General features: G+C 45.8%; 1 pseudogene; it reads left to right on the top strand.

Annotated features, from left to right (window-relative positions):
• The first annotated feature begins 1,163 nt into the window (after positions 1-1,163).
• The window catches only part of LOC145813844 (uncharacterized), a 35,552-nt pseudogene continuing 11,545 nt past the window's right edge, over positions 1,164-25,170 (top strand).

The following is a 25,170-nucleotide window of genomic DNA, read 5'->3' as shown; positions in this document are numbered from 1 at the left end:
GTGGCAGACCAATTGACCTTGACGTTGAAGGAGACAATCACAATGCAGAAACTCATAACCAAGGCCACGCAGAGAAAGACGTCGGCCAGGAGGGCGACGCTTCAAAGAGGACAGACCAAAGCAAGTATTATAACGAAGATAACCTTCAGGTATGGAAGGATAGGTACCTACGGAGGGATGAGGAAGTAAAAGACTTGGCAAACAAATTGGCAGACCTACAATCAGTGGTCAACTTCATGATGCAAAACAATGTCCTGCAGCCATCATACCCGCTGCAGGATACGCCGATGCCAGCAACTAACACCCAGAAGGGAGGAAGAAGAACAATCCCCGAAGTCCCTCAGCACACCAGGAGCGGAAGGCACTCTCACCGACCTTCCAGGGAAGGCGGACGAGAGGAGCCGAGACGAGAGGAGTCCCGAAGAACGTATCACACGAAGGACCCAGAACCCAAAGAACATCGACATGTTCAAGGGCAGGCGCTTTGCTTTGACACAACACATGGAGAGAGATCAAAACGAGCCCACCACGAGGCCAAAAGTAGTGTACCGAAGAGATTGAAGTCCAGAGATAGCCGAGCTCCAGGAAGGAGTAAAGAAGACTTGAGAGATTACCTCAAGAGGAAGCAACAGAATGCTGAAGCCGAGGTAACTTCCCTAGTTAAGCCGAGGACACCATTCTCGGTGGAACTGGACAAATTTCAAGCACCAAAGCGATTCAGTATACCGAGGTTCCAAATATATGATGGTAAGTCAGATCCCAACTTCCACGTCGGGCTATACCTGAATTCGATGGCATTATATAGTGGGAACGAGCCGTTGCTCTGCAAAGTATTCCCCTCGTCCTTTGGGGAAATTGCATCAGACTGGTTCCATAAACTGCCGAAGGGAAGCGTAAAGACTTGGGAAGGCCTAGCCGAGATGTTTGTGGCCAGGTTTGTGACGAACAAACTGCAGCCATTAAGGGTGGACGCATTGATGGCTCTGAAGATCAACAAAGACGAAGGCCTTAGGGCCTATGCGAAAAGGTACTATGAGGTGTTCAATCAAATACCAGAATGTAATCAAGAAGTAGCGGTTGTGTCATTCAAAAAAGGCCTAAAAGACAATTGTCCACTACGGAAGTCTTTGGCAAAAACTTTGCCAAAAGGCATGGAAGAGCTCATGGCGAGAATTGAGAAATATGCCAAAGCTGAGGAGGACACATCAGGGAATAAGGAGGTAAAGCAGGAAAAAGGGAACGGCGAGCCGAAGCGAAGCCGAGGTGACAATGGATTTAACAAATCGGAGATAGAATTGAGGGGTAAACAGGCAGTGACGACTGTGTTCCGAATCCCAGTACACAAAGTCCTGGAACAAATTCGAAATCAACCTTATTTTAGAGCACCAGCAAAGGCCCTAGGGAAATACATGGGAAGGAACGTTGGTAGGCGTTGTGCCTACCACAATGAAGAACGACACCCAACTCAGGGCTGCAGAGCCCTAAAAGCATACTTAGAGGACTTAGTAAGGCAAGGCCATCTGAGGGACCTCGTCAACGAAGCTAGGACAAGAGGAGAGCAGGCAAGATTGCCTCAAGCACCAGCGGCCCCGCCTCCCCCAGCACAGCAACCACAGGGAGGGGGACCTAGGGTGGTTAATGTAATTCACTCAAAAGTGAACGAAAGCAACATTCGGGGAGAAACCCAAAGAGTAAAACACCTGCAGCACGTGAACCAGGTCGGACATAAAAGACCTCGGCCTGAAGAGTGCCGAGGACCGATGATATCCTTCACTGAAGCTGACCTAGAGATGGTCCAGCATCCGCATAATGATGCCTTGGTAGTATCCCTCCAGGTTAGGGAGTTCCAAGTGAAACGCATCCTAATAGATCAAGGCAGCTCTTGTGACATCATGTACGTTAGATGTTACAAGGAGCTAGGCCTTCACCCAGACGACATGGAGCAATCGAATGGCCCGATGGTCGGCTTCAATGGAACGCCGACGTGGCCACTGGGCGCAACAAGCTTGGAAGTACAAGCTGGCACTAAGAAGATCACGACAGAATTCATGGTGATTGACACACCTTCACCATATAACATCATCTTGGGAAGACCATGGTTGCATGCAATGGGGGCAGTTCCCTCAACATTGCATCAACTACTGCGGTTCCCAACAGAGCATGGGATTGAAGAAGTCAAAGGAGATCAACTGCAGGCAAAAAGTTGCTCCATGGCAGCAATGAAGTCTACTTGCAGTGTTCGAGAGCCAAAAAAGGCAGAAATTGAAGATGAGGACGTGGAAGTACTAGAAGACGTCGGCAAAGAACCAGTCGAGAAGAGCGAAAAGGCGCTAAAGAAAATCCTCGTCTAGGATGGAGACGAAGAACGCTTCTTTCTTCTCGGCTTGGGCTTAGCCGAAGAAGAGGAAAAAGAGTTGGAGACTTTTTTAGGAGCCAACATTGAGGTGTTTGCCTGGACAACTTATGAAATGCCTGGCATTGACCCCGAGGTCACTTGCCATAGACTGAATGTCGACAGGTCGGCAAAACCTATGATTCAACGAGCCAGAAGACCGACGTTGATGCACGTCGAAGCAGTAGAAGAAGAGGTGGACAGACTTCTGAAGGCCAGGGCCATCCGAGAAGTTCATTACCCGACATGGCTATCCAACACAGTAGTGGTAAAGAAGAAGAACGGTAAATGGCGGGTCTGCGTAGATTTTACAAGCCTGAACAAAGCTTGTCCCAAAGACTGCTTTCCTCTACCCAAGATTGACCAGTTGGTAGACGCCACATCTGGACATGGAAGGATGAGCTTCCTGGACGCTTACAGAGGATACCACCAGATAGCCATGTACCCTCCAGACAAAGAAATGACAGCGTTTATCACCCCGAAAGGACTGTATTGTTACAAGGTAATGCCTTTTGGGTTGAAAAACACAGAAGCAACTTACCAAAGGCAGGTAACCAAAATGTTCAAACACCTGATTGGCCAAACAGTAGAAGTTTACATCGATGACATGGTCGTGAAGACCAAGGAGCCTAAGAGTCATCTTGCCGACCTAAAAGAGGTATTCAAGATCCTCAAAACATATCGGCTCCGACTCAACGCATCAAAGTGTGCGTTTGGAGTTGGATCTGGTAAATTTCTGGGGTACCTGGTAACAAGGAAGGGCATAGAGGTCAGCCCAGATCAGATCAAGGCCATCCTAGACCTACAGAGCCCAACATTGGCAAAACAGGTACAAATGCTTACTAGAAGGGCCGCAGCCCTAAACAGGTTCATAAGCTGAAACTTAGACAAATGTAAACCCTTCTTCAACCTGGTGAAGAAGACCACGGACTTCCTATGGACTGAGGAATGTGAGGCCGCTTTGGCCGACCTAAAGAAATATCTGACCACGGCTCCGGTCCTCTCGACACCTGAACTTGGGGAAGAGCTGTTTTTGTACTTAGCTGTGTCAGAACACGCAGTAAGTGCAGTGCTAATCCGAGAAGAACAAGGAGAACAAAAGGCTGTTTATTATGTAAGTAAAACCTTGGCTGACGCAGAAACAAGGCATCTACCACTAGAGAAATTAATGCTGGCCTTAGTAATGGCCTCAAAAAAATTAAACCATTACTTTCAGGCGCACAAGATTGTAGTGCTCACAGAGCACCCACTGAAGTCCCTGTTGCAACAAGTAGACTTAACAGGAAGAATCGCAAGATGGGCAGTTGCCTCGGGCCAGTATGACCTGGAGTTCAGGCCTAGAACAACAATAAAGGGCTAAGTTTTGGCCGACTGCGTGGCAGAATTCACGCCTGAAACCATTGAACATCGGGCTCCGTTGAGCCAAGATGAGCATTGTCCCAACAAGCAAGGAGAATCCCATCCTAAGGCAAAAGAGCAAAGGAAGGAAAAACTCAGACCCTGCAGCGTCTACATCGGCGACTCATTTAGACTGTTTGTCGATAGAAGTTCGAACCGACAAGGAGCGGGGGCAGGAGTACTGCTGATATCTCCAGATGGAGAAATAGTAGAACAGTTCATTTGTTTGGGGTTCAAGGCCTCAAATAATGAAACGGAATACGAAGCATTAATTGCAGGGCTAAAACTGGCAGCAGCAGCAGAGGCAGATGAGGTAATCGTTTTTTGTGATTCACAGCTTATTGTTAACCAATCAACAGGAGAATTTACAGCTAGAGACGAAAGGATGTCGGCATATGGAAAAGAGGTCATCAGATTGGCAGCCCTATTTCAGAACTGCCGACTACTCCAAGTTAGCCGAGATGACAACACCCACGCCGACGCGTTGGCTAACCTGGCAAGTTCAATGCAGACTGGAAAAACAAGGACAATTATGATCGACTATATGTCGGGCCCGAGCGTAGAACCACAAAGCGCAGAATAGGAAGCAATGTGTGTGGACATGGGGGCAAGCTGGATGGATGCAGTTGTTGCATTCCTGAAAGAAGGAAAGCTGCCAGAAGATCGTAAGGAGGCACACAAAGTCAGATTGAAATCGGCAAGATTCAGTCTGACAGCAGATGGACACCTCTACAGAAGATCCTTCACTGGACCCCTTTTAAGGTGCGTACACCCTTTGCAGGTTGAAGATTTCCTACATGAAATTCATGGAGGAATTTGTGGAAGCCATGCTGGGGGTAGATCATTAGCCCACAGGGCCATTACCCAGGGGTATTGGTGGCCCTACATGCAAAAGGATGATGAAGCCTACGTGAAGAAGTGTGAACAATGCCAAAGGTTTGCACCTTTGATACATCAGCCAGCTGCTGACCTAAACCCAGTATCCAGCCCTTGGCCGTTTGCCCAATGGGGCATGGATCTTGTTGTGCAACTTCCCCAGGCAACTGGGCAGAGAAAATACTTACTGGTAGCAACAGATTACTTTACGAAATGGATAGAGGCAGAACCTCTTGCCAAAATCCGAGATGTGGACGTCAAGAACTTTATATGGAGAAACATCATCACTAGATTTGGCATTCCAAGAGCAATAGTTGCCGACAACGGAACACAGTTTGACAGCAAACTCATCAAGAACTTTTGTGCAAAATTCAAGATCAAGAATTACTTTTCAACACCAAGTTTTCCCCCAAAGTAATGGGCAAGCAGAAGCATCCAACAAAGTAATTTTGGATGGAATAAAGAAGAGGTTGCAGACAGCAAAAGGAAAGTGGGTAGACGAATTGCCCAACGTGCTTTGGGCATATCGGACTACGCCGAGAAGATCAACAGGGGAATCCCCCTTTGCCATGACTTATGGCACAGAAACAGTCATTCCACTGGAAGTCGGCATCCCAGGGATCCGAACCCAGGGAGTTGAGAACGGGACAAATGACATACTCTTAGCCCGAAATCTGGATCTTTTGGAAGAACGAAGAGAGAAAGCTGCAATTCAGCTCGCAGTATACCAGCAATAGCTTGCCAGAGCTTACAATAAGAAGGTCAATCCAAGAGATTTTCAAGTCGGTGACCTAGTCTCGAGAAAAGTCGTCGGCAACAAGAAGGATCCCAGAGAGGGCAAGCTTGGCCCAAACTGGGAAGGACCCTACAGAATTACTTCGGTATTAGGCAATGGAGCTTATCGGCTTGAAGATAACGAGGGTAAAGCACTGCCAAGACCTTGGAACACTAGTAATCTGAAATTCTTCTATCATTAGATGTGCATTATTTTTGGCCGATGTCATCAATAAAATCTTTTCCCTTTTCTTTAAACACATATGATTGATAAAGTTACATATTGGTGTTTTTGGAGACATAAATAATGAGAACCCAAGTAGAACTCAGGTTCACATTGGGGGCAAAGAGAAGACAGAGACACTTAATTCACTTGTTAAAATTTGTAGCAATTTACAAGTTGAAGTTAAGTTGAGATGGTTCCTTATCTTCACTTGTTGAAATTTGTAGCAATTTACAAGTTGAAGTTAAGCCGAGATGGTTTCTTATCTTCACTTGTTGAAATTTGTAGCAATTTACAAGTTGAAGTTAAGCTGAGATGGTTCCTTATCTTCACTTGTTGAAATTTGTAGCAATTTACAAGTTGAAATTTGTAGCAATTTACAAGTTGAAGTTAAGCTGAGATAGTTCCTTGTCTTCACTTGTTGAAATTTGTAACAATTTACAAGTTGAAGTTAAGCCAAGATTACTGTTTCTCTTCGCTTGTTTAAATTTGTAGCAATTTATGAGTTGAAGCAAAGCCGAGGTTATTGCTAAACACTTGTAGCAATCTACAGGTTGGTTAAACCAAAGAAGATGCTTAACACTTGTTGAAATTTGTAGCAATTTACAAGATAACGTTAAGCCGACATGTGATCATCTGTTGAAATTTGCTGCAATTTACAGGTTGAGGAAAAAGCTAAGTATGTTGTTTAAACACTTGTTGAAATTCGTAGCAATTTACAAATAGATTATTGTTTAGTACTTGTTATGTTAATCCTTATTGAAATTTGTAGCAATTTACAAGTAGGCTAGACCGAGATCACCGTTTAAACACTTGTTGAAACTTGAGAAAAAGTTTGCAAAGTTAACAATGAGTAGTTTATGTTTCACACTTGTTAGAATTTATGAAAAGTTTGCAGGTCAGTATCTTGCCGAAGTAAAAGTTTTGTAGCTATTATACCCAAGGTATGTAACCCCGAGAAGGTTACACAAAGGAGGCAAAGTATGAAAGGCATACAAAAAAATTCTAAGTATAGAATCAAACAGAGGCAGTCAAAGAAAAGGCAAAAAAAGAATGCAGTCATTCAAAGAAAGATAGTTATGTTAAAATATTCAACACAAACAGAAGGCACATCGGCCGCACAAAGAAGCTTCTATTGTCCAGAAAACAAAAAAGTACAAAAGACAAGAAAAGAGGGACATCAAAGTTATGATTCTTCTACTTCAGGCGCAATTTGAGACTGGACCTCGGCCGATTCTTGGAGAACTACCTCGGCTGATTCCTAGAAAGCTACTTCAGTAGTCTTTTCCGCCTCGATTTCAGCATCAATCTGCGCAAGGGTTTCATCAAGACTTTTTTCGACTGGAGGAACGTCAGATGAGGCCTGTTCAGGAGTAGTTTCCTTGGCAACTACATCACCATCATCATCTTGAGTCAAGTCCAAAACCTACTGATTCAGAGAAGGAGACTTAGACCCAACAGCCTCCTTGGATTTCCTTACTAAAGCCTCATCCTCACCTTCCTCCTCATCTTCAGACTCAGATCCAGATTCTTCTTCAGCTTGACTTGGAGGTGGAGGAGGAGGAGGTGTAGACGCACCCGCGTGGGGCCCTCGCTACAGTTCGGACTCGATTTGTAGCCACGGTTCTTAATCTTGAACCAAAGAGTCCAAATCTGGCAAATCGTTTTTGAGAAATAGATTTTTTTTGAAAAGAAGTGCCAAACATGGACTGTTTTGCCAGATACAGAGTCGCCACCTAAATATTTTTATGGGGGAGTTTAGGAAACCCTGACTCGGTGCCGAAGGCCACATGTCCGTCATCACCGAAGTTTCTCGGCTCGGGAGCTAGGGTACGATTGGGGAAGGTCAGCTATGAGCACCCCCTCTCGCCCGATCTGAAGATCAGCCTCTACTAACCGTGATACCCGTTTTTGAAAACATTATGTGTTCTTATTCCAATTGTTAGCCTAGAATTACTATGTTATGCGCGCAGCAAACAAGTATAGACTAGATTGCCTAATTTGGAAATAAGCATTGCATATCCGTTTGTTTTAGAAAACACTTTGGAATTTGCTACTCGCAAGTAGGCTAAAATACGGATTTCAACAAGTTTCTCCAACTCAAACAATCTAACCTTCACCCACATGCATTCAAACAATTTATCATATAAGCATTTAGCCGCATGGCAAACATACTGTCATGGCAACACTCACATGTAGGGGTGTGCGCGGTGCGGGTCGGTGCGGTTTGAGAGAAAAATAGAAACCGTATGGCGGGTGGCGGATTGATAAAAGTGTCACTAGAATTTGCCATTTTCCTTATCTAAAACCGGCGGTTCGGTTGGCAAATAATGGCGGATTTGCCTTGGCGGTTCGGGCGGATTGGCGGTTTGTAAAAAATATAATTCAAATTACAAAACTTAAATCAAAGAGTAAAAAAAAAGAGAGATACCGTGATGTTAAGCATCTTGCGAAACTTTCTTCTGATGCAGCAAGTGTAGCAACAATATGATAATATCAACGACTATGCCATCAGTTCATTACAAGCATCTATGGAAGCTACAATGATCAAATACAATACATAAAATTCCCCTCGAGCAGTAATGTAATACTATATTCTAAGGTATAGAACAACAAGCAAACTTAAGTAAAAAAGAATTTTTAGAATCTTATAAAACATGATTTAATAGCGGTGCGGGTCGGTGCGGTTTAGAAGAAAAATAGAAACCGGCAGATTGATAAAAGTGTCACTAGAATTTGCCATTTTTCTTATCAAAAACCGGCGGTTCGATTGACAAATAATAACGAATTTGCCTTGGCGGTGCGGTTCGGTGCGGTTTTGGCGGTTTCGGCGGTTTCAGCGGTATTATGCACACCCCTACTCACATGCATGCAGGATGCTAAAACATAAATACTTACATCGTACTCCGTGCCAAAACAATAAACTAGTTAGCAAACATGCGTGTCCTAGTCCATGTCAAGTTGACTAATGCAACACATGCAAGATGCAATTAGAGTAGGCTCGGCTAACCTAAATATGGCATGTGAAATGCAACCAATTGATTCACGTATTCAATTTGGAATTTGAAATACAAATGCAGTTAGCATGATGTACCGAGCCCGGTGCATGCAGGACAAATGTATGAATGCACGCATGCATTGCATAAGGTATGCTAACTTTAAAATATGCCCTAGTCTACCATCATAAGCAGGTAAATAAAAGGGAAGAAAGAAGTGGGGATTGGAAGACATACACACACTCACGCACACTTATTACAGATTTGCCCTCGCTCGGAGGGTACAAATAAATATTACAGTCCAAATAATAAGCAAATAAAATTATTACAGAATTTCTAATTTGCTTAATAGGAGAAATGCAAAAAGAAAGGAAAGGGATGGCCGCAGCCTCTGCCTCGGGATGCGCGAATGATGCATGCTCGGAACCCGGCTCGCCTGGAAAACCCGTACCACACCACTGCCACCTCTGTTTATACTGCCCTGCTTCTCTGAAAATTTCCAAAGCCCCAGGACAGGTTCCTTGCATGCTGCAGAGTACCACCGGCTAGGGGAAATTCCCACCGGCAGTGCACAATCTCCACCGGCTGTTTTTGGAGCTATCGGCTGTAAACAGATTGCCGGCCGGCGCAGAATTATGCCGGTCGGCAAAAACCTCCTGCAGAAGACAGTTTTGATAGCAAACAGAGGACAGACAGTATGGCATGGGATTTCAGGCATATGTAAGCATGGTCATGCTTCCTATCATGCTTTGAGCTCAGGGAAGCATGGCCCTCGATCCTCGAGCCATCAATGGTGCATGATTGCTCAAGGGATCAAATTTGCCACTTGATGTAAAGATGCATGCAACAAATATATGAATTCCAAGACCCTATCATGTTAGAGTCAAGGGGATTGGCGACCGAGGGTTGAGACGTGTTTTCTTACTTGAAGTACAAACACTCCTCGCCCCTCGAGTTTGGTTTGACACCCCAAACCAAACAATGGAATGCATGTATACAAGCTTGACTTAAAGATGCAACATGAAGTTAAAATGCAAAACATGCCAAATGCAATGCAAACCAAACATGCAAAGGTGATGTATTAAGCATGCAAAATGCGATACAATGCAACCTAAAATGAGATGCAAACATGGCACAATGCAAGCATATAACTAGAGGCAACAATTCAAACATGTAGCCATAAACAAGAGTGGATTTAGGCTGAAATGGGAGGCCTCGGCCACACCCCAAAACAGTGAATACACTGAAATCAGCCCTAAAACCCAATGATATGGCAACCTTGAAGGCTCAAATACTTAGGCATGCATAATATTCATTTCAAAGCATAAAAAGGGCACATCTTCTAAGCATGAAAGGAACGATGAATGCAAGCATGCTAGCATGATTTATAGACTGAAATGACATGGCAAACAACTTCAACTCATCAAAGTAGACCAACTAAGGCATACTTATGACTCATGCACTTGAGGGCTCACAAGCCAAGATGCATAGCAACCATAACAAACATGTCAAACATGACCAAATTGATAACCAACAGACTTTAAGCATGGAAAAACAATGCTAAAAACTTCTTAGTGCCGAACCAAAATCATGCTCAAATGATGTGTTACAACATGGCACTCTTTAAGCCAAGTAATAGGATTTCAAAGCAAGTATGTTATTCATGTAAAAGGCCAATAAACCCAACATAGGACAAAGGTATAACATGATCCAAAACACCCAAAAAAACCTCTGAAAAGCAGTCATAAACAACTGAGCATACATGCTACCATATTAAGCCATAAATGAGGACAAAAGAGGGACCAAGGGAGAGGGGTGTCCCTCCCCTATGAAAGACCTCAAACCACCTTCTTTATCACTGAAAATAAACTGCTTTTTAGTGGTGAAAAGACCAACACACTCAAGCAAACATGGCCTCACAAGGGAAGCACAAAAGGGGCCAAATAAAGCCTAACAAGGTGAGTTTGCACTCAAACCACAAAACAACCTTAATGAAAGTTCTAAAGCATGAAAATGTAAGCCTTTTTTATGTTATGCACAAAAGCTAAATCAGCAAGCAAGATAGGTTAAAAACTATTGCAAGTTTGGGGAATCTAAAGTAAAGTGCTCACCCTTGAAGATCCTTTGAAGAACAAATGGTCCAGCCCTCTTCTTTTGATCAAAATCAATCTAAAAACTCAAGAATCAACCTCCCAAGTCCCTCAATCTCGGAGCTAGGTGTAATAGTGTGTGTATTGGTGCAAAAGTAAGGTAAAAACACACTTTTAGGCCAAGAAACACACACAAAGGAGGAGAGAGAGGGAGATATAGAGATAGGATGTATCTATATGTAGAACCTCTGGTTTTTGCTTCCAAGTCTCTAACCTAGAGCCAAGAGGAGAGCCTTCCTCTTATAGAACTCCTCTTGCAAAGCTTATACAACAAGCTTGCTTAGAGGGAGATCCCTCCATACACGTGTATGGAGGGAGGCAGAGTTGGTGCCAGCTATCCCAGCTGGCACAAAATATCTACTTAATGTAGATGAACAGTGGTCGGCTGCCCAAAAATGTCATTTTGACAAAAAAGAGTGCCGACCGGCAACAAAATGTGCCGACCGGCAGAAAAGATTTCCGATGGAAGCAAAAACCAGCCGGTGACCCCTAGCCACTGCCGGTGGTGTGTGGGAATGTCTCACAAGGCATTCCCTCCCCTTCCAAGGCAAAACACAAGTGTTTGGTGTGAAACCAGACACTAAACAGTCAAGTTCGGAGATTCTGAGGCAAGGCGCGTAGCCGAGACCTCCGGGAACTCCAAACGAACACAAACATGGATAATCACCGAGTGTTCAAACGGTGATGTCCAAGTCTTGAGGACGGTCAAAAATGGGGTGTCTACAGTTGCCTCTCTTTGACAGAACTCGAAAGTCATAACAATGACAGGAGTGAATGTCAAAGCCCAGAGACGACCCATTTTTGACAAGGCCGAAGACTCAGACAAACATGCAAGACAAACAAGATATGCGCCCGAAGGCAGGGGCAAAATGCAAGACAATGCACAGAGCCGAGCATAACTTATGATCATGCAAAGAAAGCTGTAACGAAGCACACATGCGACAATTTTAAGCTAGCATACACCGAACTACACTACAATGCAGGAAAGATGTAAGAGAATTATGCAATTCTCAATACGCCTCACTCGGAGGATACAATACCTGTGCGGCTCGTCTGGTTGCACCAGCCTCAAATGAACCGTACATACAATATCGTGCCTGCAAAGAAAACAAACTTAACAGGTACAATATTGTTAGGAACATACATAATAGCATACTCGGAATGCGTGACAATGCAAAGCAAGTGGGGAGCATAATAATGCTGTGAAGATACAGATGTGTAAGTGGAACATGCGGTCTACGCAGGCAATGAAATTGATCATGAGCATGCGGTCTACGCAGGCAGTGAAATTGAACATAAGTATGCGGTCTACGTAAGTCGAAACATGCGGTCTACGCAAGTAATGAAATTGAACAATAATGCGGTCTACGCAAGCAATGAAGTTGGACAGTCATGCGGTCTACGCAAGTAGAATATGCGGTCTACGCAAGTAATGAAATTGAACAATAATGCGGTCTACGCAAGTAAAACATGCGGTCTACGCAGGTAATGAAATTGATTAATCATACGGTCTACGCAAGCAAAACATGCGGTCTACACAAGTAATGAAATTGATTAATCATGCGGTCTACGCAAGCAAAACATGCGGTCTACGCAGGTAATGGAATTGATTACAAACATGCGGTCTACGCAGGTGATGAAATCGACATGCGGTCTAGGCTAGTAAAGAAAGTGATTACAAACATGCGGTCTACGCAGGTAATGAAATCGACATGCGGTCTACGCAAGTAAAGAAATTGATTACAAACATGCAGTCTACGCAGGTAATGAAATCGACATGCGGTCTACGCAAGTAAAGAAATTGATTACAAACATGCGGTCTACGCAGGTAATGTAATTAACATGCGGTCTACGCAAGTAAAGAAATTGATTACAAACATGCGGTCTACACAGGTAATGAAATTAACATGCGGTCTATGCAAGTAAAGAAATTGATTACAAACATACGGTCTACGCAGGTGATGTAATTAACATGCGGTCTACGCAAGTAATAAAATTGATTACAAACATGCGGTCTACGCAGGTGATGTAATTAACATGCGGTCTACGTAAGTAATAAAATTGGTTATAAACATGCGGTCTACGCAGGCAAAGAAAGTGATTACAAACATGCGGTCTACGCAGGTGATGTAATTAACATGCGGTCTACGCAAGTAATAAAATTGATTACAAACATGCGGTCTATGCAGGTGATGTAATTAACATGCGGTCTACACAAGTAATAAAATTGATTACAAACATGCGGTCTACGCAGGTAATGAAATCGACATGCGGTCTACGCAAGTAAAGAAATTGATTACAAACATGCGGTCTACGCAGGTAAAGAAAGTGATTACAAACATGCGGTCTACGCAGGTGATGTAATTAACATGCGTGAGCATATGTGAGTGAAGACATATCATTCATAATGCAGGGATGTAAAACACTGTAACTCAGCGCAATCGAAACGATTTGTGGGAATCCTCAAGACATGAAAAGGATACGGGAAGGAACGTTTTTCGTACGTATCGAGCATCATTGGCAGAAGTTATGGCCTGAGGTCAACTCGAAGGTCCATGTTTCAAAAGTGTGCTTCCCGTATGGTCTTAAGTAACGAAGGTGCGAAACCGCGTCGTTGCCCGAACAAAGGCATGGAAGGTGCGTTGACCGCAAAGGGAGTTTTGCTGGTATCCATCCCGAGACTTGGCTACCCTGTCATTCTATGTTTTACTTTCCTTTTTACTAGTAGTTTAAGCACATTGCACTGCGTCGGGCAGGTTTTATTCTTTCTCAAATTTTACACACTTTTGCAAATCACGTGACGGGAATGAAACAACCATTTTATCCAAAAGATGTTTGCGTTTGTAAACTTTCTATGCATCGCATCGCAAGGTATCACACCACAATGTGAATGAAAAATGAACTCATTTTGAACACTAAGTATTCGCATCGTAATAATCAGGTAGTGAATCGACTTACAACTCGATAAGCAAATGTACAAAGACATGATAGGACCAAACAAGCGTGAGTACAACTCGATAAATGAATCAAAAACTCAAAGAGAGTGAAATACAACTCGATAAGCAAATTCAAAAACTCGACAAGCAAACAGGCGTGACTTCGCAAGAGTCGATCACCCGGGAAGGGATCGGAGGTGGTGGAGTTCCCCAATCCCTAGCATAAACAGTTCAGGGAACCAGGAGGAAACCCATCGGCCAGGGTCAGAGGCCACCGGCCGCAAGGAATGGCCATCGGCCAAAAATTTGTTCGATCGGCAAAATGTGATGGCCAGTCGGCAGAGTTTTTGGCCGGCCGGCTATGAATGAGGGAATCACCAGAATGTCGACACCTGTCCTCCACCCAACCTTATCTCCTCCAAAAAAACCCCAACTTCGTAGTTTCTCTCAATTCCACACTGATTTGCTCTGATGGAAGAGTTTCTTGCTCAAAATCTCACAGCTTGGATTGCTAGCTTAGATGGCTCGGAAAAGTTAAATTTCTGGGGTTTCGGCATAAATGCACTATTCACTTTGGGTCGTACCCCGTTGCACCTCCCGTTCCTTCAAGCTGCGGCAAGGTTTTGGAATCCGGTGACACATGTCTTTAGCTTCGCCGGGCAAGAGATATGTCCTACCTTTGAAGATTTCCGAGCCTTAATGGAGTTCGAGCGCAATGAGGAGCTCCTGCCCCAACTTAATTTTGGCCATGCCCAATCCTTAGGGCGAATGTGTGGACTCAGTATGCGTGACACTCGGTCTCTGATTTGTGACGGGATGCTGGACATTCCGAGTTTGACCGATCGATTTTCTGATGCTGGTGATCGCAATAACCATCACTGGCAAGGCTTCCGGCGACATGCCCTCTGTTTGTGCATGCTATCCCATTTTCTATTTGTCTCAGGCTCTGGAGGGGCTAGTGTCCGGCTGATTGAGGTTGCCCAAGGCTTGAAGGAGGGCAAGAGCTGCATTGCGATGACTCTGGCCGAGACGTTAATGGGCTTAGACGCCTTTTATCGTCATGAGACGACCAGATTAGCAGGGAGTCCACTACTACTACAGGTAATATTTCCCACCCAATCTCGCATTTATGTATTGCTCACATCACTCGGCCCTCAAGCTCGTTTTTTTTTTTTTTTTCACAAAACCCTATTCTCACTTTTCTCTCCTCGTACATCTCTCTATTCTTTAATCTCTCGTTTTTCATCCCTCCCCAGGTATGGTTGATGGACAAACTGCAGGTTGTGGACTCTTGCCCGGCATATTCAGCTCACGGCTACTTCTTCCGACACCGTCTAGTCAATGCCTTGGATGAGGGATGGTGGTTCGCTTGGATATGCTGTTTGTCCGCAGACCGTATTGCCTGGCGGTGCCCTTGGCTGAACCTTCCGGCAATGAGTTACAATATGCCCCGGCAGACTGGGATTCAATTGGTTGGCCTTACTCACTGTGTATTCTACTTTCCATTTCGGATTCGACGCCAATTTGGCCATGACCAGACCTGCCCGCCAGAGGGGACAGAGTATCCTGCTGCATTCCCAGCCCGAGGTGCACAGCTTGCTTGGCAGGCCACCGCATGGAGGATGAGAGAACTCCTGGCTCCCGCTCCTACTTTCAGTTGCACTTTGTCTGACGAGTGCGTGGATTGGCTTAATGAAGAAGCACAAATTGGGCCCAGCTTGGCATCAGAGGCTTCGACCAGCTCTGGGAGGGGGCGCAGGAACACCTGACTTGACTATGCCCTAGATTTATTGCTTTATTAGTACTTTCAAGTTTTCTTTATGAATGTAATAAAAAGAAACTTCGATTGTATGCAAGAGCAGGAGAACTCTGTTTTGAAATCAATGAAATTGAAGGTTGTGGTACTGAAAATTTTCCGCTTTTGGTCCAAAAATGGTCAAAGTTGTAAAAAGATTATTCGAATGAAATCGGCTTTATTAAAACTTCTCAAAAATATTTTCGATATGGATCAGAACTGGACATGCCTGAGATCTGTCACTGAGATGCACAACCCCAGATCTCTGCAACTGGAAAGTTGCCCCTAGTCTGAAGAGCACCGCAGTGCACAGCAACAGAAAATTGCCCCTAGTCTGAAAAGCACTGCGTTGGAGATTCCGATGGATGCTGATAGACAAAGATGACTGAGATGATCAAATGGACAAAGTTGATCGGGGAAGTGTTATGGCTGAACTTCAGGATGAAGCTGCCTACGTATCCCAAACATGGGAATCAAGCCTTACGTAGTTCAGGTTTAGGTTCACTCGAGTATTTTCACTCTCCTTTTGCCAAGGCCGCCCTTTGCGGGTTTTCTGCTTTGCGAGCTCAGTTTTTATATTTTCTAATTTTTTGTGCTCTGACTTTTGCCTAGGTCGCCCTTTCGGGTTTTCGGCCTAGCGAGCCTCTCAAGGGTAATATTTCTTCAACTTGTCCATGTTGATCGGTTGGGAGAATTCCAAGCCATCTAAGTCCATCAGAACCACAGCTCCACCTGACTAGATAGCTTTGACGATGTAGGGACCGGTCTAATTGGGTCTGAACTTGCCCCTTGGGTCGTGGATGGGAGCTCGGTTGTCCTTGAGCACCAAATCCCCTTCTTTTAGATTTCTAGACTTAACCTTCTTGTTGAAAGCCCATGCAATTCTCCGTTGATAACTTTGGACGTGGTACAGTGCTTTCAGCCTTCTCTCGTCAAAGAGCATGAGTTCCTCAAACCTACTCTGCTGCCAATCTGCCTCAGCGATCTGACACTCAGCCAATACCCGTAAAGACGGAACTTCAATTTCGATAGGTAGAACGGCCTCCATTCCATAAACCAACGAATACGGAGTCGCTCCGGTAGAAGTTCTAATTGAAGTCCTGTAGCCCCACAGAGCAAACGGTAACTTATCTGGCCAATCCCGGTAGGTTTCCACCATCTTCCGCAGTATGTGCTTGATGTTCTTGTTGGCGGCCTCAACTGCTCCGTTGGTTTGCGACCGGTATGTAGATGACTTATGAAAAGCCACGTTATACTTCCTCAACAAGTCGACCACTTCTTTCTTAAAGTGGGATCCATTATCCGAAATAATCTCGTTTGGCACCCCGTAGCGACAGATGATGTTGTTTCTGATGAACTTTGCGACGTGCGACGCCTTCAACACCGCGTATGATTGGGCCTCGACCCACTTTGTGAAATAATCTATCACTACCAGGATATACTCATGTCCATTCGACCCCTTCGGGGTAACAGCTCTGATCACATCAATTCCCCAAACGGAAAATGGCCATGGGGACGTCATGTTGTACAGCTTGGACGGTGGGATGTTCATACGGTTTGCATGGATCTGGCATTTGTGGCATCGCCGAACAAAGCCGATACAATCCTCCTCCATGGTTGACCAGTAGTAACCCTGTTTGAGGATCTTTATGGCCAGCATTACTCCATTCATGTGCGCACCGCACTCCCCTCCATGGATGGCCTCCATCAGGCACTTCGACTCTTCAGCTTCTACACAGAGCTTATGCATTCCCAGATGACCCCTTTTCTACGGCTTACCCCCGCAGATGATGAACTGAACATCCATTCTTCTGATTGCCCTCTTATCCTTGGCATTTGCCCCTAGTGGATACGTCTCCTTTTCCAAGAAGTTCCAAATGTCGTAATACCAGGGGTTGTCGTCTTGAGCCTCATCTATGGCAGAAATTGATTCGTATGCTGGCGCAAACTTCTGATCAATAATGACTGGACGCATCCGGACTCCGGACGGGATGTCTATCATGGAAGATAGAGTTGCTAGTGAATCGGTGAACCTGTTGTTCTCTCTTACTAGGTGGGTGAAATTTAGCTTCTCAAATCGAGGAATTAACAAATCCAAGGTTTGGTGGTAAATTATCATCCTTTTCTCTTTGACTTTCCAGTCTCCTTTTGCTTGAGATACAACAAGGTTCGAGTCCCCAATGACGTCCAACCGTCTTGCTCCTAGTTCTGGGGCTGCTTCTAGGCCGGCAATACATGCCTCATACTCTGCTTCATTGTTCGAGACTTTGAACCGGAGCTTGAATGCTAAAGGGATACGGGAATCGTCCGGCGCTATCAGCAACACTTCTATCCCATACCCATATTGGTTTGACGCTCCGTCAAAGTACATCATCCAAGTTTCATCTTCGATGTGCAGAATGGCTTCATCTGGGAATAGGTACTCAACCGCTTCATCCCCCTCAACCGGGTGGTCGGCAAGGAACTCCGCTACCGCTCTTCCTTTTACTAACTTGTGTGTTACATACTTCAAATCAAATTCAGAGAGCAACAGCAGCCAACGAGCTAGTCTACCCGTAAGTGCCGGTTTCTCGAAAAGATATTTGATGGGATCCAAGCGTGAAACCAACATTACAGAATGAGCTAACAAGTAGTACCGCAGCTTCCTGGTAGCCCATACCAAGGCCAAACAAGCCTTCTCCAGTGGGGTGTAGCGGGTCTCGTAATCCAGCATCTTCTTGCTCAGATAGTAGATGGCCCTTTCCACTTTGTCTTCTGACTCTTGTGCGAGCATACAGCCTATGGTAGTCTCAGTTATTGAAAGATACAATATCAACGGTCTCCCCGGCTCTGGCGGTGACAACACGGGCGGGTTCTGTAGATACTCTTTGATCTGTTCAAAAGCTGCTTGACATCGGCCGTCCCATTGGAACTTTTTTCCTTTCTTCAGGAGACCAAAAAGTGGTTCACAAGTCAAGGTTAATTTAAAGATAAACCGTCTTATGAATTGCACTTTACCCATAAAGCCTCGCACCTCCTTTTCAGTCCTTGGTGGTGGCATTTCTAAGATGGCCTTGATTTTGGAAGGGTCGACCTCGATGCCCCTTTGTGTAATCAGAAACCCTAGCATCTTCCCCGCTGTAACACCGAATGTACACTTCTGGGGATTCAACCGCAGCTGAAACTCTCTGATCCTTTGGAAGAACTTTTGTAAGGCGGTGTAGTGGCCCTCTCTTTCTTTGGACTTGACAATCATGTCGTCCACGTACAGCTCGACCTCTTTATGGATCATGTCATGCAAGATCGTGGTTGCTGCCCGTTGATAAGTAGCTCCAGCGTTCTTCAACCCAAATGGCATCACTCTATAACAATATGTACCACACGGGGTAGTGAATGCAGTCTTCTCCCGGTCTTCGGGTGCCATTACTATCTGATTATAGCCTGAAAAGCCATCCATAAACGAAAGCAAGGCGTGTCCTGCCGTGAAATCCACCAATTCATCAATGTGCGGCAAGGGAAAGTCGTCCTTCGGACTGGCCCTGTTCAAATCTCTGAAGTCCACACAGACCCGAATTCTGCCATCCTTCTTCGGCACCGGAACAATGTTGGCCAACCAAGTCGGGTATTTGGATACCAGCAGGAAGCCTGCATCAATTTGCTTGGTGACCTCTTCCTTGATCTTAATGGCCCAATCAGGGTGGATCCTTCTGAGCTTCTGCTTGATAGGTCGGGCCTCGGGATCAAGAGGGATCCGGTGCTGTACAATCTTAGGATCGATTCCAGGCATGTCTTCGTAGGACCACGCGAAAACGTCTTTGAAATCTTTTAATAAAGCGACTAAGCGCTCGCGTTCCTCTGAAGACAACGTGGACCCGATCTGGACCAGCCGCGGGTCCTTCTCAGCACCAACATTCACGGTAGTGATTTCATCCACTAAGGGTTTAACAAATCTTTCTTGCTCTTGATCAATTAATCGTTGCAAAACCGGAGGAATTTCTTCCTCGTCGTTTTCATCAAAATTTTGAAAATCCTGATTTAAGCAATAAATCAAAGGCACAGAAAAATACTCAGAAACCACATCCACGTCGTTCTCATTAAACACTTCTGAGCCATCTGATTCTTCTGTTACAACAGACTCAAAAGAGAAAGAAAATGACGACCTAGACAGGACTGTGGTATCTGGGTTATCACCCCCAGGAATACTGGACTCAGACTCAGTCAAGCTGGAACCTGATTCCGACTCACAGGACTCGGTGGAATCAGATTCCGGCTCACTACCTGACCTGGTGCTGCTGGAAAAAAATCCTTCTTCATATTGCCAGATGAGAGAGGGTGCGATGGATGCATCCAAAATAGTTGTTGGTAGGCTCGCAGCCGTTTCGTTCCCGATCACACATACGGAGGAGCTATCTCCTAAGCACTTCTGTTCGATCGGAGGATCTGAAAGCAAACACGCCAGTGCTGCCCCCATTTCATTTTCAGCATCCTCAGACGGCACTTCCTTACTTTGCTCAGCCTCAACCGATAGATTTGCCTCCCCTTCGACGTCGTCATTCTCAGGTAGCTGCAGGTCAAAGAAGATCTCGAAACCTGGCACGCGTTTCTTTTCCACGTTCAGCCATGGCTCTGGGAAGCCACAAAACGGAAAGTCCTCCCCCTCCCGGACGAAGCGTCCGTTTAGGGTACCCTGAATGGGCCTATGCATCAACTCGAAAGGCTTCCCAGCCTTCTTTGCTCTGGCTCTTCCGGCCATTTCCTTTCCTTTCCTTATCCAGTCCTCTTTGGTGGGTAGATAACCCAATCCAAAGGTATGAGGGTTGTGCGGCACTTCGGCCAATGCTGCGACGCCTTTCCGGCCGCTCTTGCCCAATCCCATCCCGGGGATATGTTGGAGTTGTTCATGAGATAGACTGCCTGAGCACTAACATATACCCCTTCACTAGCAGCCATAATGTCCTGAACAACCCGAGCCTCAGCCAAGGTAAAACCCGATATGAACACATCTTCCATACCGTGTTCAATTTCTAAAACAGGCGTGGATACTTCTGGCGGCGGATGAATCGATAAGTTTCCGAAGACGATGGCTACTCCCTTCCCATAGGGGTATTTCACCACTTGATGTAGGGTGGAGGAGACTGCCTTTGCCTGATGCAGCCACGGCCGCCCTAGAAGCAGGTTGAAAGTTGCAGGAACCTCCAAGACATGGAAATCTATCCCATGCTGTCCCGGCCCAACCTTTGTTTGAATCTTAACCGTTCCCATTACTTCCCGGCTTGTGTTGTCATACGCCCGAATCACTTGGGCCGTTGGCACAAAATCCGCGACTTTCAAACCAATCGCATAAGCTGTCCTTGCCGGGCAGACGTTGATTGCGGACCCCGTGTCAACAAGCACCACGGGTATCCTTTTATCTCTGCACTCCACAGAGATGTAGAGTCGCTTGTTATGGTTCGCACCCTCGGGTGGCAGTTCTTTGTCAGAAAAACTCAATGCCGGGGAACTTCCTCCCGAAAAGACTAAGCCCACCAGCTGTTCGGGCGTGGTGTCTATAGAAAGCTTGGCTTTGTCCATGGCTGTAAGGACGGCTTGTCTATGTACTCGAGAAGCCATAAGCAGTCCCCAGATGGAGATGTCTGCTTGTATCTTTTTCAATTGTCTCAATACGGCCTCATCCTCGAGTTGCTTTTCCTTTTGCTTCTCTGCCTCCTTATCTTTTCCAGACGCCTCTGGTTGATCTAGGTGTGGAGGCTTGAAATACCGTCCACTCCTAGTCATGTGATCGACTTCGCCGATATACCAGGTATCATCTGGTTGGTCACCCTCCTAATCCTTGTCCGTGTGGGCAAGACATAGATCATCGTCTTCCCACCACATGCCATCTGCAGCTGACAGGCACCCGTCCGGTTCTGGCATAACTGTCCCGATACTTGCAGTACCTTTTATCCCTATGCTCACAGCATTCTCCATTTCTGTACTTGTGGCAGTCTCAACCCCCACGTGGCCTTTTGCCTTCCTGATCCTCTCAGAATTTTCGAATCTTTCCTGTTCTGACTGTGTCAATGTAGTAGATTACTCAATGATCCCTGTACTCAAAATGCTCCATTCCCGAGCGAAACTCTCGACACCGGCGCTCTCCGGCGATGTATTCTGCTTTTCAACCATCCCGGCTGTTATTGACATTTCTGCCCCTGCCGGGCCTTGTTCTGACTGAAACCCTTCTACCACATCTGGCTGATCGTCCAACCATCCCGTGGCCTCCGCCGATTCTTCATAATCGAACCAGTTGATGGCTGAGTCTTCTGGATCTTGGTTATCGTAAAACTGGAACTTGGCAAGATCCTCTTCCACAGCTGTCAAATCATCCGTTCCCTGTCCTGGACTGTCCCCTTGGATTGCACACAGCTCTCCCCCGGCTGGAAATTCGACATCTGGTCTATTCTGGCCCACTGGTGAAATGTAGTCACTCGGACTGTAAGCGTTCCCAACATCACTCCCAGATTCCGCAGACTCTGGCTTGACAACCCCCTTTTCCTTCGGAGTCTTCTCCCTCCTGCTCTCGATGGTCACCACCACTGGCTTGGGTTGGGTTATGGAGACGTCCATCATGCACAAATCGGTGCAATCAGGAAGGGAAACCTCCGGCTTAGGCAGGTAGGAGGGTGTGATATAGATACTAGGATCGTAGGATGCGACCCCAATGTGGATGAAATTGATTCTTTTGGGTGGTGGAGCTTGGTTATGTGTGGGGAGAGGATTTGTAGTAACATTGGGTTTCTCAGGAGGTAAAATCACCCCATTATCAATGAGATCTTGGATCTCATGGCGCAATCGAAAACACAGGTCGGTATCGTGACCGTGCTGCTGATGGAACGCACAATACTTGGCTGGATTGTGGGCAGCGGGAAGTCTTTCCGGTAAGGGCCGCGGCTCTAGGGGCTTCAGATGTCCTTTTCTGATCAAAACCCCCAAAGCTTTGGACAGGGGCATATAAAGTGGAGCGAAGGTTCTGGTATTTTTTGGAGGGTATTTGGCTGTTTGTGGGTTGCTTCCGGACGCACCGGAGAATGGTGTGGCTGCCATAGTTCTCGGGGAAGGATTGGTGGTGACCATACTTACTTCGGAGGTCCTGGTAGTTGTAGCTCCACTCGGGCCTGCATTAGTATTACGATTGAAAGTTCTGCGGGGTTGCTCCCGGTCATTATCAATCAATCCTTGTCATATGGCATCCTCGATCTGCACCCCCATTTCATGCAGATCAGCAAAGGTAGGGAAGGGGATTACAATCATCTTTTGCATTAGCTTCGGCTGAAGATTGCGCACAATCATCTGAATCTGGTCTTTGTCCGTGGGTCTTAAGGTCATCATCGAAGCCTTAGCCCGCCATCTGGTTACAAATTCTGAGAAGCTCTCCTTGGTTTCTTGCCTCGTTGTCTCGAGATCCCGGGTCGTGATCTCGATTTGTGTGTTATACGAGTACTACAGGATGAAGGTCTCAGCCATCTCGTCCCAACTTCTCTTGATATCATCCTCCAATTTGGCATACTGGGCCGCTACACCCGACAGGGTCCGGCCAAATAAAGACAGCTTCTGCAATCTAGTGAGGCCCATTGGCCTTAGGACGTCTGAAAATAGTCGCAGGTGTACCATGGGATCCTCAGATCCGTCAAAACGATCAATTTGTGGCATCTTAAACTGATCTGGCAGCGTCACGGCTGCGTCAGTGTATCCGTCTCCAATGTCCGGAATGGACTTCACACCTTGAGATTTCTTGAATAGCTTTTCAAGCTTGTGCATTTTTAATGCCACGGGGTCTACCTCGGACTCGAAGAGAGAATCCGATAGATTGATAGGAGTGGGTGCCTTGGATTGTTGAGGCAGAATCGGGGGTGGAGCCGGCCCCGTTGGGATGTCTGTATCTTCTTGGACATTCCGGGCGTTTGGCGTCTCTTCGGGTATTGGAACCCTTAGTGGGGGAGGGACTTGCTGTGAAGCTGACGCCCCAGTTTGCTGCTGCAATCTCACAATTAACTCCGCTTGCTCACCCATAACTGTGGCTTGTTGTCTGGCGAATTCTGCCTGTCGGACAGCATCCTGTTGCATCATTTTCATGCTTTCTTGGAGTTGGCGCACCATCTCTTCTAGACTAGCCATGCTGCTCTGTTCTGACTGAATTGTTGGTATATGTTCCCTTTCTGTGGGTGAAACAGGATCCTGATTCCTACTGTACACATGTGGGGTAGATAAAGCCCTTTGTACTGACTGTTGAACCGATGCCCTCTGCCTAGTTGCCTTCCGTTTAGTAATCGGGGGTAGAGAGTGGTACACCGGTTGTCCTTCTATCAGATCCTCAGATCGATGGAGCCGACGACCTCTGATCCAGAGTGCTTGGGGAATATCTACCGGGTTGGAAGCAATGATGCTAAACTACCTAGCAAAAAGATAAATAAAGCAGTAAATAAACTAACAGCCGGACAGCATAACGACATAAAATAAACGCACAATACACAGTTGGATATTCATAATATATAGTCGGTAAGCCGAACACACTGTTCCTCGATACTGATCACTGTTCCCCAAATTTCTGTTCCCAAAACTGAACCCTGATACCCGCAGATAACTGATTCTCATAAACTGACGCTGATACCCTCAGGCCTAATACTCAATCTTGCAAACTGATATGCACGTTCCTGTAGAGCAACACTCTAAAAGCACATAGCAAGTAAAGAGAGCCAAAACACCCCTATGTTAGGGTAGGGTTTCCCTGTCCTATTTTGTTAGGAGCTAGGGTTTCACTATGCACGCAGCGGTTCTCAAACAACCTAACATCGGGTAAGCAGCCTGTCCTAATTTGGGATGGTCACTACGGATCCGAATATGCACTAGGTCGAATGGTCGAAAAGGGTGCCCCGGTAAACCGGGGTTTGTGTTCCCATGCTGTCAGAGCCCATAACCGGTCAGCCTTATGGTCATGCCTTGACAAGACAAGCCTCCGGCGAACCGTTCTGGAATGGCAGATGGCAAACACTGTGTTCCTAGGCGCACCAATGCAAATGCAATGCAAAGAGACACATAGATGAAGTCAAAATGGGATATCACGAGTTCGAGTCAAGCTCTCTAATTTTCCCCAGCAGAGTCGCCAAAAATTGTAGACGCGCCCGCGTGGGGCCCTCGCTACAGTTCGGACTCGATTTGTAGTCACGGTTCTTAATCTTGAACCAAAGAGTCCAAATCTGGCAAATCGTTTTTGAGAAATAGATTTTTTTGAAAAGAAGTGCCAAACATGGACTGCTTTGCCAGATACAGAGTCGCCACCTAAATATTTTTATGGGGGAATTTAGGAAACCCTGACTCGGTGCCAAAGGCCACATGTCCGTCATCACCGGAGTTTCTCGGCTCGGGAGCTAGGGTACGATTGGGGAAGGTCAGCTATGAGCACCCCCTCTCGCCCGATCCGAAGATCGGCCTCTACTAACCGTGATACCCGTTTTTGAAAACATTATGTGTTCTTATTCCAATTGTTAGCCTAGAATTACTATGTTATGTGCGCAGTAAACAAGTATAGACTAGATTGCCTAATTTGGAAATAAGCATTGCATATCCGTTTGTTTTAGAAAACACTTTGAAATTTGCTACTCACAAGTAGGCTAAAAT

This window comes from Camellia sinensis, chromosome 15 (assembly GCF_055761805.1).
Source record: "Camellia sinensis isolate YWXY chromosome 15, ASM5576180v1, whole genome shotgun sequence".
NCBI classification, from domain to species: Eukaryota; Viridiplantae; Streptophyta; class Magnoliopsida; order Ericales; family Theaceae; genus Camellia; species Camellia sinensis.
The sequence above is the reverse complement of the archived record's forward strand: the minus strand, read 5'-3'. Positions and strand labels throughout refer to the sequence as shown.